This window comes from Pelodiscus sinensis, chromosome 4 (genome assembly GCF_052426305.1).
Source record: "Pelodiscus sinensis isolate ZL-2025 chromosome 4, ASM5242630v1, whole genome shotgun sequence".
NCBI lineage: Eukaryota > Metazoa > Chordata > Testudines > Trionychidae > Pelodiscus > Pelodiscus sinensis.
Window position 1 is genome coordinate 12722616 of NC_143055.1, and position 10821 is coordinate 12733436.

At 44.2% G+C, this 10821-nt stretch overlaps 1 long non-coding RNA gene across 1 annotated transcript in view; it reads right to left on the reverse strand.

Annotated features, from left to right (window-relative positions):
- LOC142829702 (uncharacterized) overlaps positions 1-6648 on the reverse strand; it is a 191190-nt gene extending 184542 nt beyond the window's left edge. Inside the window, exon 1 of the long non-coding RNA XR_016349372.1 lies at positions 6303-6648. This is a non-coding gene — a long non-coding RNA (uncharacterized LOC142829702). The remainder of the gene's footprint in view (positions 1-6302) is intronic.
- Positions 6649-10821: the final 4173 nt, after the last annotated feature.

Here is a 10821-nt window from a genome sequence, read left to right on the forward strand (position 1 = left end):
GGCATTTAGGGATCAGCAAATATCAGTGTTAATCTATAAATATTTGTCAGGAATTACCCTGATTTTTTTAAAATCTGTATCTTTTTAACTTGGAATTAAGAAAAAGAGGTTTAGAAATTTATGTGCTGTAGGTAAGAGGGTTAGAATGAAACTGTTGTTGACTAGACCTGTATTTATATTAACTTATTTTCTCTTTGTGAATTTAGGCACCCAAGGGGAAATTGTAATGACGCAGACTCCAGAATCCCTGGCAGTGTCTCCTGGAGGCACAGTCACTATCCGCTGCAAAGCCAGTGAAGGCATTACAGGCACTTACACCTACTTAGCCTGGTACCAACAGAAATCAAGACAAACTCCTAAACTCCTTATCTACCGCGTTTCCACCCGTGCCTCTGGAATCCCGGACCGGTTCACAGGCAGTGGGTCTGGGACCGATTTCACTCTCACAATCAGCAATGTTCAAGCTGAAGATGCTGGAGATTATTACTGTCAACAAGGCTATAGCTCACCTCTCACAGTGATACAGACTAGTACAAAAACCTCCCTGCTCTGTCTCATTCTGTATAACAGCTGCTTCCTTCACACAACTTCCTTCTCCATGCTAATGCAACATATTATCTGGAGGCAAACTTTTAGCCCCAGAAATGCATATCCATGCCCTCTCCAGTCTACAATACACATACACTAACAGGTAGTTTGTTGCAGAGAAGTTAAAAACACTTTTGTATGGAGGCAATACTCTGTAACAGCAAAGGTAGCATTTTCCCCTTCTGGCATTAGGTTACTTTGCATGCCTCCAAATTATTGTCCTGAAAGGACAGAGTGACCATTTCAGGTTGGCCCAGGGTTTTACAATGAGCTCTGCCAGGGCAGGGAACAGAAGTGATGCCCTGCATTCAAGGGCTTCAAGATCTTGGATAGAAACAAGGCATCTCGGAATCTCGTGACTCATTCTGGCAGACACGTGGCATGACAGCAGAAGGAACCTAGGAAGCATCTCTGTAGGAGGAAACATGGTAGAAATGAAGGGGCTTGGAGAGGAGAACGTTGAACCCGCAGAAGGCAATAGGGGGTGTCACGGAGGTTACCAATTCTGCACAAGGGGAGCAAGGCCTAATCAGGCCCACATGGCTGAGGAAACCTCACCCCCACAGACCTGCTGGGCATGCTCGAACTGCAGCCCAGGTATAAAGGCCTGGAGAGAGACTCAGTCTGGGTTTGCTGCTAAGGGGGAAAGAGGTACTACCCGAGCTCCTGTAGGCAAACTGCGAGTGGGACCAGACAAGGAGACCAGCCAGTGAGATACCAGACACACAGCCAAGGAACTGGAGGAAGGATCCTGGAAGGAGTCCAGTGGAAACTGGTAGGAATTAGCCCAGGCCAGGATATTGTATCTCAGGAGCTCAGCGCGTTGTGTGGGATTCCCCACTGAACAATCAGTGGATTATGCCACTGCTACTAGGGCCCTGAGCTGGGACCCGGTGGAGAAGGGGGGCCTTGAGTCCCCCTATCCCTCCTCAATCCCCAACCCATGGGGCCTGCACCTGCAGCTAAAGACTCTGGCTGCTAAGCCATACCACGCCAGCAAGAGGCGTGTTTGTTAAACACTCTGGCTGCTCGGCCACATTGCCCCAGTGGGAGGAGAGTTTTCTAAACACTCCAGTGGCTAAGATGCACTGCTTCAGTGAGAGCTGCATTTGTCATCATTGACTTTAACTACTAGGCCATACTACCCCAGCAAGAGGGGTGTTTGCTAAAGACTCCAGCTGCTAGGCCTCACTGTCCAGTGTGAGGGGCTTTTTGTTATTGATGTTGGCTATTAGGCAACACTGCCCCACTGAGAAGGGCATGAGTGTAGGACTGTAGGTGTGTTGCAGTACATGTGGGGTCGTGGGCCACGTTTGGGTCCGGTGCCATGGCCGGGCAGCCCTGCCTCTGTCCTGCCCAGAGCAATGGACTTCTGTGTGGGGACGTCAGCTCTGCCCTGGGCTCCTGGACACCTGTCTTTTTTTGCCTCTTGTGTCAGGCTTGACTCACTCAGCTCCCCACCCGCTGCAGGCTGGAGTGCTATGGCTTGGAAACTTTTCTTCTTACAGTAAAACAAGAAATGCACAACCTAAAGCTTTAAGTTTAACATCCAAAACATGGGAATAAAATTTTATTTTTAATGAGAAGCATTAAAAATGGCAACAAAGAAGAGATGCTTGTTGGATGAACACAGGCTTTTCAACCTTGTTTGGGAGGTGGGATTTACTTTTCCAGAGATAAATGGAAAACCAATGTGTCTTCTTTGTCAAGAGGCTATCGCTGCGTTAAAGAAAACAAACCTGCAACAGCACTATGAATCTTATCACCCTGAGTTCAAAGACTGTATCCACCTGACAATTTAAGAAAAACTAAGATACGTTCCTTACTGGAAGGTTTCCATACTCAACAAGATATGTTCTGTTTACAAGATAAAGGCAGCGATGATGTTATAGAAGCCTCCTTCAGAAGTTTAATAAGGACAAATGCAAAGTGCTCCACTTAGGAAGGAATAATCAGTTTCACACATAAGGCATATCTAGACTACATGGCTCTGTCGCCAGAGCCATGTAGATTAGCTTACTAGACATACCCAAATGCCAATCAGCTGTTTGGCAGCACAGCGCGGTAGTCTGGAGCTCTGTGGTCAACATCAAAAGCATTTGTCGACCTCCCCGGTAAACCTCATCCCACGAGGAATACTGGGGAGGTCGACAAATGCCTTTGATGTTGACCGCGGAGCATCCAGACTACCACGCTGTGCCACCAAACAGCTGATCGGCACAGCGCGGCAGCCATTTAAATTTAAATGAAGCAGCAATTATTTAAATCGCCGCTTCATTTGGGTATGTCTAGTAAGCTAATCTATATGGCTCTGGCAACAGAGCCATGTAGTCTAGACATACCCATACAGAATGGGAAGCGACTGTCTAGGAAGGAGTATGCAGAAAGGAATCTAGGGGTTATAGTGGACCACAGGCTAAATATGAGGCATCAGTGTTACTCTGTTGCAAAAAAAAGCAAACATGATTCAGGATGCATTATAGGTGTGTTGTGAGCAAGACACGAGAAGTCATTCTTCTGCTCTTCTCTGCACTGATTAGGCCTCAGTTGGAGTATTGTGTCCAGTTCTGGGCACCATATTTCAAGAAAGATGTGGAGAAATTGGAGAAGGTCCAGAGAAGAGCAACAAGAATGATTAAAGGTCTAGAGAACATGACCTATGAAGGAAGACTGAAAGAATTGGGCTTGTTTAGTTTGGAAAAGAGAAGATTGAGAGGGGACATGATAGTGGTTTTCAGGTATCTAAAAGAGTGTCACAAGGAGGAGGAGAAAACTTGTTCATCTTGGCCTCTGAGAATAGACCAAGAAGCAATGAAGGTTTAGGTTGGACATTAGGAAAAAGTTTAACACTGGTATAAATTGCCTAGGGTGGTAGTGGAATCTCCATCTTTGGAGATATTTAAGAGTAGGTTAGATAAATGTCTATCAGGGATGGTCTAGACAGTACTGGATCCTGCCATGAGGGCAGGGGACTGGACTCGATGACCTCTCAAGGTCCCTTCCAGTCCTAGTATTCTATGACTCAGAATGGCTGGGCACATAGTGAAACAAAAAAGACTTTTTCCCAAAGGGGAATTGATGAAGCCGTGCTTCTTGGGCTGTAGCAAATCTCTTTTTGCAGAATTTAAAAACAAAGAAGTTATAGTTAAACAAATATCAAAACTGCAAGTGTCTGGTTCAACTGTAGTAAGATGAATTGAAAGCATTTCAGGCAATCTGTTTTCTAAATTGGTAAGAGACATTAAAAGCACTGAATATTTCAGTCTAAACTACTCATAATCTGGATGCATTTTTTTCAATGGCAAAAAGTATGCTGAAGAAATGCTTACTCTTTGATGGGTCAAACTAGAGGAGAGGATGTTTATTCTGCACTGATGGTATTAGTTGAAGGTCTAGGAAAATGCATTGATTTGAAGAAGCTTACTTTGATAACAACTGATGATGCTCCCTCTATGATTGGAAAAGAGAAGGGGTTAATTGCTTTGCTGAAGAAAAATCCAGTTTCCAGATTTCCTTTCATACCTTTGCATTCTGCACCAAGAACTGTTATGCAGCAAACTGAAGAGAGGATTTCTCAAGAGCACAATGGATAGTGTCACAAAAATCACCATCTCCAATGTTGCAATTGTCTTGAAACATGGACAATTTTGAGCTTTAGTTGCAGAGTACGAAACACATTATGGTGACTTGGTAATGTTTGCAGAAGTTAGATGGCTGAGTCGAGGCAAAGTGTTAGATCGGTTTATGGATCCACTGCCTGCTGTACAAGTGTTTTTGGAGGCAAAGGATTGCCAGGATTTACTGTCGTGTTTAGACAGAGATATTCCTGCTAAATGTGGCTTTTCTCACTGATATGACACACCACTTAAATGCACTCAATCTTCAACTTGAAGGAAAATCTAAAATGAAGTTCATTAAATTTAAACTAGCATCCAGGCAACAATGTTGAGTTGTGACCACTTATTTCCATTCAACCCTGTCAAGCGCCATTTCATTAGAACACAAGCATCAGGAACAGAGTGCTCCTACAATATCTACCACAATGAGGCACTAATACAGATTAAGGTTTCTGGGTGCTACCACTTCATAGACATAATCTATAAAATCATAACTCCCATTTCAACGCAAAATGAAGCAGCTGCCACAGGCCCTGTGGCGTTGAGCTTGTCATTACCCTAATACCTCATCCCTTCCCTTTTTCTCAGTGCTTTGGATCAGATGCGAATTTTCATATTTAACACAAATTTGCATATTGCACACGCAACTTACATCCTCTGCTGCTCTGAGCAGTTTTAAATGTTCTGTGTGGCTTGCTACACTGCATTGATCAGCATCTGGTCAGTCAGACTCATCAGGATGATCTCACAGGCTCACCTCATCTGCCTGTTAGTGCTCTGGATCCAAGGTAAGAACCAGATCAAGAGGGAACTGGCATGATTATAAGCAAGATCCTAATTTAAAGAGAAATGAAAGGATATAGGAACCCTGTCTAGCAAATCCCTATATCCTTTCATTTTTCTTTAAAATCCTCACCGCTTTAGCAAATTCTTAATATCCCTCAAGACAGTCTTAATATCCCTTATGTTTGAAGATTTTTGTCTCACTTTAAGCATGAATAAGAAGGTATTACCACGTGTAAGATATTTGGGCTGGATGCAAAGGCCATTCAAGTGCACAGGAGTCTTTCCATTGACTGCAGTGTGCCCTAAATGAATGACTGAAAAGCATTACAATGACATGGCTGCCTCAGCCATGGAGTCTCAGCCAAGTCGGGAGCTCTTGGAAATAGGGAATGTGCACAGGAGACTGTGAAGAAATAGCTTATTTGCTTAGACCTACTGTGTATTAAACATTTATTCATTTGTATTCTGTCTTTATCCCCAGACTCCAGTGGGCAGATTGTGCTGACTCAGACTCCAGAATCCCTGGCAGTGTCTCCAGGAGACAAAGTCACCATCAACTGCAAAGCCAGTTCCAGCCTCACACACAGCAGTACAGGCAAAGAGCTCTTAGCCTGGTACCAGCAGAAATCAGGACAAGCTCCTAAACTCCTTATTTATTATGCCACTACCCTGCACTCTGGGGTCCCAGCCCGGTTCAGTGGCAGTAGATCAGGAAGCGATTACACCCTCACCATCAGCAGGGTGGAAACTGATGATGCTGGAGATTACTACTGTCATCAGCACAAAAGCTCACCTTTCACAGTGATACAGACCAGTACAAAAACCTCCCTGCTGCCTTCAGTCTCTGTTCCTCACTGTAACAGCTGTTTTTCTGCAGTGAGTCAAAGTGTCACACCAGCTGCTGCTGTCTCCAAGTCGTGGAATGTCTGTCAAAGTCAGGCACCCCATCCCTTTGTCCTCTCTTTCTGGTCATTTCTCTACAACCCTCATCAAAGTAGCAGCACACAACCAAAATTTATAGCCAACATATTACCTGAGAAATGGCAACTGCTGAAGAAATCCCCTAGAAATTACTCATGGAAGCAGAACCAGCTGACTGGCTGCCTCCCTCCCCATACAAGCATCAAAGCAGTGAGACCCCTTTCCACACAATGTGGTGCATGTTCTTATTTCTATTCCCAAATGGGACAGAGATACAGATTTTCTTGAATCACTGCAGACATGTTTGTTTCTACATTCCAATAACCTACAGATTCTAGTTCACATTTCAGATAATCTCAGATAGGAAATAGGCGAGGAAAAGGTGCTGACCTCAGTTTTCAACTAGTAGCCCGATTTCACCTTCTCTTCTATTCACTCAACCGTGTGCAGCAGCACAAATCTTCTGTTGCCCACAGATCCTTACTACGAGCAACATCCCTGATTACTTCAGTTCTGTATAAGGAGATCAGGAGTTGATGAGCTCTGCAAAAAACAGCAAGAAATGCCCTTGGTGAACATCGGTTGGTTCTGCTTATTATTTTTATTACTAATGGCAAGGTATCCCAACCCAAAATACAGGTGGCGTTGCCAGGGAGAGCTTCTTTGTATCATGACTGGAGACATTTTGAGTCACTTTCTGTCACAGAAACCTTTGCACACTTTAAAATTACCTATCCATACAAGGAATCCCAAATGCTGGTAGCAGCAGCAGAACCATTTTCTGCGGGTGCAGTCTTTTAGACTCTCATGTTGGAGCTGCAAAGGTCTGGGGCTCTGTATGGCCCTCGAGCCACTGCAAGGCACCGGGAAGGAAAATCATCAGGAGGGCTGCTTTGCACAGGTAACATCTTTAAAGAAGAAGCTGTACTTGCACCCAGTTTACACCAGATGGCCACATTCAGCTACCACTCCAGAGGGACAGGATCAAAGTTCCATACTTTTGTAAATGAGTCCAAATAAATAAGTTAGGTGCTGAAATGCAGAAATAGAAGTCCAATTTTAAATCTTCAGGAACAAAACTTAAGGTCTATTTGTGCAATCTTATACAGAACCTGGGCAGCACTGCCACAGGGCTCACAAACTAATAAGAGAGTAGCTTATTTCTGTACACTACACTTACCTTAGAGATTTAAAAGGCAGAAATAGGAGATCAAGAGTTAAAGGCCTGAGAGTTGCCCTGTGTATTACTCCACAGCCTCCTCAGCTGCAGCCAGCAGTATCACGAGTAACTCTGTGAGCTCTCTCTGCTGAGGAATGTCAAACCAACACAACAGACTGACCCTCCTCCCCCTGCAGCCACAACATGCTGCTGTGTTCCTACTGCTTTTTGTTCCCCGAGCAGGGCAGCTCACTTAGCTGTCAGATACTTCTGGAAGCTTTGAAAGGGGAGGGGCATATGCCTTCAGAGCAGCAGAGATCAAAACACTGAGCAGAACGTTCAGGTCAGGCATTGTGGGATACTAGCAGAAGTCAATTCTGTCCACAAAACAAACAGCAGAGTCTTCACTGACTCCTTGCCCACAAAAAGGGAAGGGGTAAAGCATTTTGCAGGAATGGACATTTTTTGTCACCAAAACTGGGAATTTTTCCCAACAAAAGTCATATTGCAGTGTGTACAAGGCAGTTTTGGGTGACAAACCTTGGTCATATGTTTCTCCCCCACCTCCATTTTTTTCCTTCTCCCCTCTCCTCCTCCCTCACTTATTTATTTTTGGATCTGGACTTCCAACACTCCAGCCATCTGAAGAAGTGGGTCGTTCCCACGAAATCTCATGATACCATCTATATATGTTCTTAATTTTTAAGGTGCTGCTAGACTATTTGTTGTTTTTTAAGTTTTTCTTGGTACTGTGGACATACCCATCATATGGGCTTGTTTGGCACCCCTCAAAATCAAGTTCTGAGACAGATGGAAACATCTGGGGACCACCATCTCCAACAAGAGAAATACCAGTTTAACGAGAACGGACGATGAGGGCCCAGCAGGTTGCACTTGCCTATTTCATCCCTGGCTTCTCTGAACCACAATTTGTATATTTCACACCCAAGTGATGCTGCCCTGCAGCTCTGTGCCCTTAAAAATGCTGCATGTCACTGTTGATCAGCACTAGGCCCGTCAGATGGAGCAAGATGATCTCACAGTCTCAGCTCATCTGGCTGTTAGTGTTCTGGGTCCCTGTGCTGCTCTATTCAGCGTGGCAGCTGCTTCCTCAACGATCCCCTTCTCACTACAACTCACAGCAACGCTCACTTACAGCCCTATAGTCACACAGTGAGCATGTCAGAGTTCAGACAGACATGGCCAGCCCAGGGCTATATTGGCACTGCTGACACATGGGGGGAAGCAGGGAACCTTGGAGCTCTCTGGGGCTGCCAGGGATTGGAAAGGCTGAATTGGCATCAAAGGAATGACTCACTGTGCTCCCCAGCTCAATGATTTACCAGACACATGGCAGGACACTGGCCAGCTGTGTTAGCAGCAGCATGGAGCCCGGATTTGCTAGAGGGAAGAAGGTACAAGAACATGCGGGTCCGTGGGGGAGTCAGGAATTGGGGCCTTGAGGATTTGTTTGGTTCACACAAACCAGAACTGAGCCCTGGAGGTGCTGGCTGCTTCCCTAGGATTTGAGATCTACCCAGCTGGTCTCTTCAGAGTCAAGGTGCTAAAGATTCACATGGGATCTGGGCACTAAAGTATCTGAGAAGCTTAAGTGTAACTTGAAGTGGGTTGTATACACACAAGCTCATGATTCCATCTACATGTTTTGTCTTTAAGATGCTGCTAGACTATTCGTTGTTTCTTACATTTTTCCGGTTACAGAGTAACTCGGCTACCCCTCTGAAGCTTGTGACTTGATTGATGGCACGTGCTGGCATCCCCCTGGGGTGAATTAGAATCCACAGAGAATTAACCTTGACACACAGCTTGGATATCCAGATAGCAGCCAGATCTTATGCAAGAGCAGTATACACAAATCATGCGCTGTATACAGCCATGCACCATGCCGCATGAGATGTACGGTTACACAGAGCAGGTGTGTTCACTGGAGCATTTTCCATATTTTCACATGGTATGACAGGCCCCCTGCCCATTGGAGCAAACACAAAAGCAGAATGGACAAAAATATTGTCTTCATTTCAGTTCTTCCCACTCGCTCACTTCAATGGCAAGTTCATTGAAATTTAATGAGAGCTGCTAGTGCTAAAATGGTTAAGGACACTGGTGGCAGAAATGATCGAGTCACTAACCATAGACAATAACTCCTTTGTTTAACGAATAAATAGATTTAAAATGCAAAACATGTTCTGATTAACTCCCTGATTATTTCAGCACGTGTTCTATAGTTTTATAAACTAATTTGGAAAATGTAAAATGAGATTTTTAATTGAACGCTAATCTCCATGTGGAAATCCTGGCCCACATTCAAAAAAAAAATCAGAAAAAGCTACACAAAATACGAAGTGCATTTTGCGTAGCTTTTTCCCAGAAAAAGCGGCAGTGTAGACCTAGCCTCAGTGACATTTCCTGGGAGAGCTGGTAGGCATATTATAATTTGGAAAATGAGGACAAATATTTCAAGGGCTAAAATATGGACTTAGGAGTCTAGCATTGCATCTCCAGGAAAGAAAATTAATTTATTTTATCTAGAAAATGGAGAGCAATGCTACAGGGCTCACAAACTATTTAAAGGGCTCTCTAATGTAACAACTGAAAAATCCAGCACTCTAGACATAGCCTTACTGTATTAGCTCATGGAAATAAGTAGATAAAGCAGAAGAACATGCTTACGCTTAGCAATATTACCAGCACTTGTACTGCTTGCTGGGCTCTTAGAAGACATTTCAGAATAAAATAGAGCTAAATAACAGCGCAGAACATGTGAGCCAAGCTTGCTGGATGTAAAACAAATTTTAGAGGGCTGCAGGAAACTTGGCCACACCCACAATAATCGAACAAACTGCTAACTAAAATCATGCCAGATTAGAGAGGTTAAAAATGTACAACTATGATTGTGAACTTATTAAATGTAAATGAGCTACAAAGAAATATTAAGAAAAAGAGAAGGGATCTCTGGGCCCCACACTCACTATTACTGGATCTACCACTTGGCTGAAGCTTGAGGATACTTCCAACTGCCAAACAAGTCCAACTTGCCTATGTCACCCTCTGTCTCTCGTTTCCCTTTTTCTGCACGTGTTTAGCTCAACTGGGATTTTTTCTCTGCACTAAATTTGCATATTTCACACCCAGGTGACACTGCCCTGCAGTTCTGGAACAGCATAAATGCCCCATGTCACTGGTGACAGTCTGCTGATCTGCATCAGGCCAGGCAGACGTAGCAAGATGGTCTCACACGCTCAGCTCCTCTGGCTGTTAGTGCTCTGGGTCCCGGGTAAGAATCAAATGAAGAGGGCGTGGGATGACTTATGCCACTACGAACCACAGAAAATCTTAACGGCTCTAGGAATGTTCTGTGTGAATCCCAACACATGAATTAGTGATATTAACTTTTGAGAAGTGGAACTGCAAGGGAGAGAGTAGCAATGGAGGACAGCTTGGAATCAAACAGACACCTCAAACTTAATGTTAGTATCAGTGTCAGAGATGACCTGCCATAAGTATGTAAAGAGGCATAAGAGAAAGTTTACCATATCAAACATGGTTCATTTTCATTAAGTGTAACATTGGCATAAGTTATATATGAGAGAGAGACAGAGAGAGAGAGATGACATGCACACAGTAATTTATATGTTCTTCTTTCATACAGACTCCAGTGGGCAGATCGTGCTGACTCAGACTCCAGAATCCCTGGCAGTGTCTCCTGAAGATACAGTCACAATCCGCTGC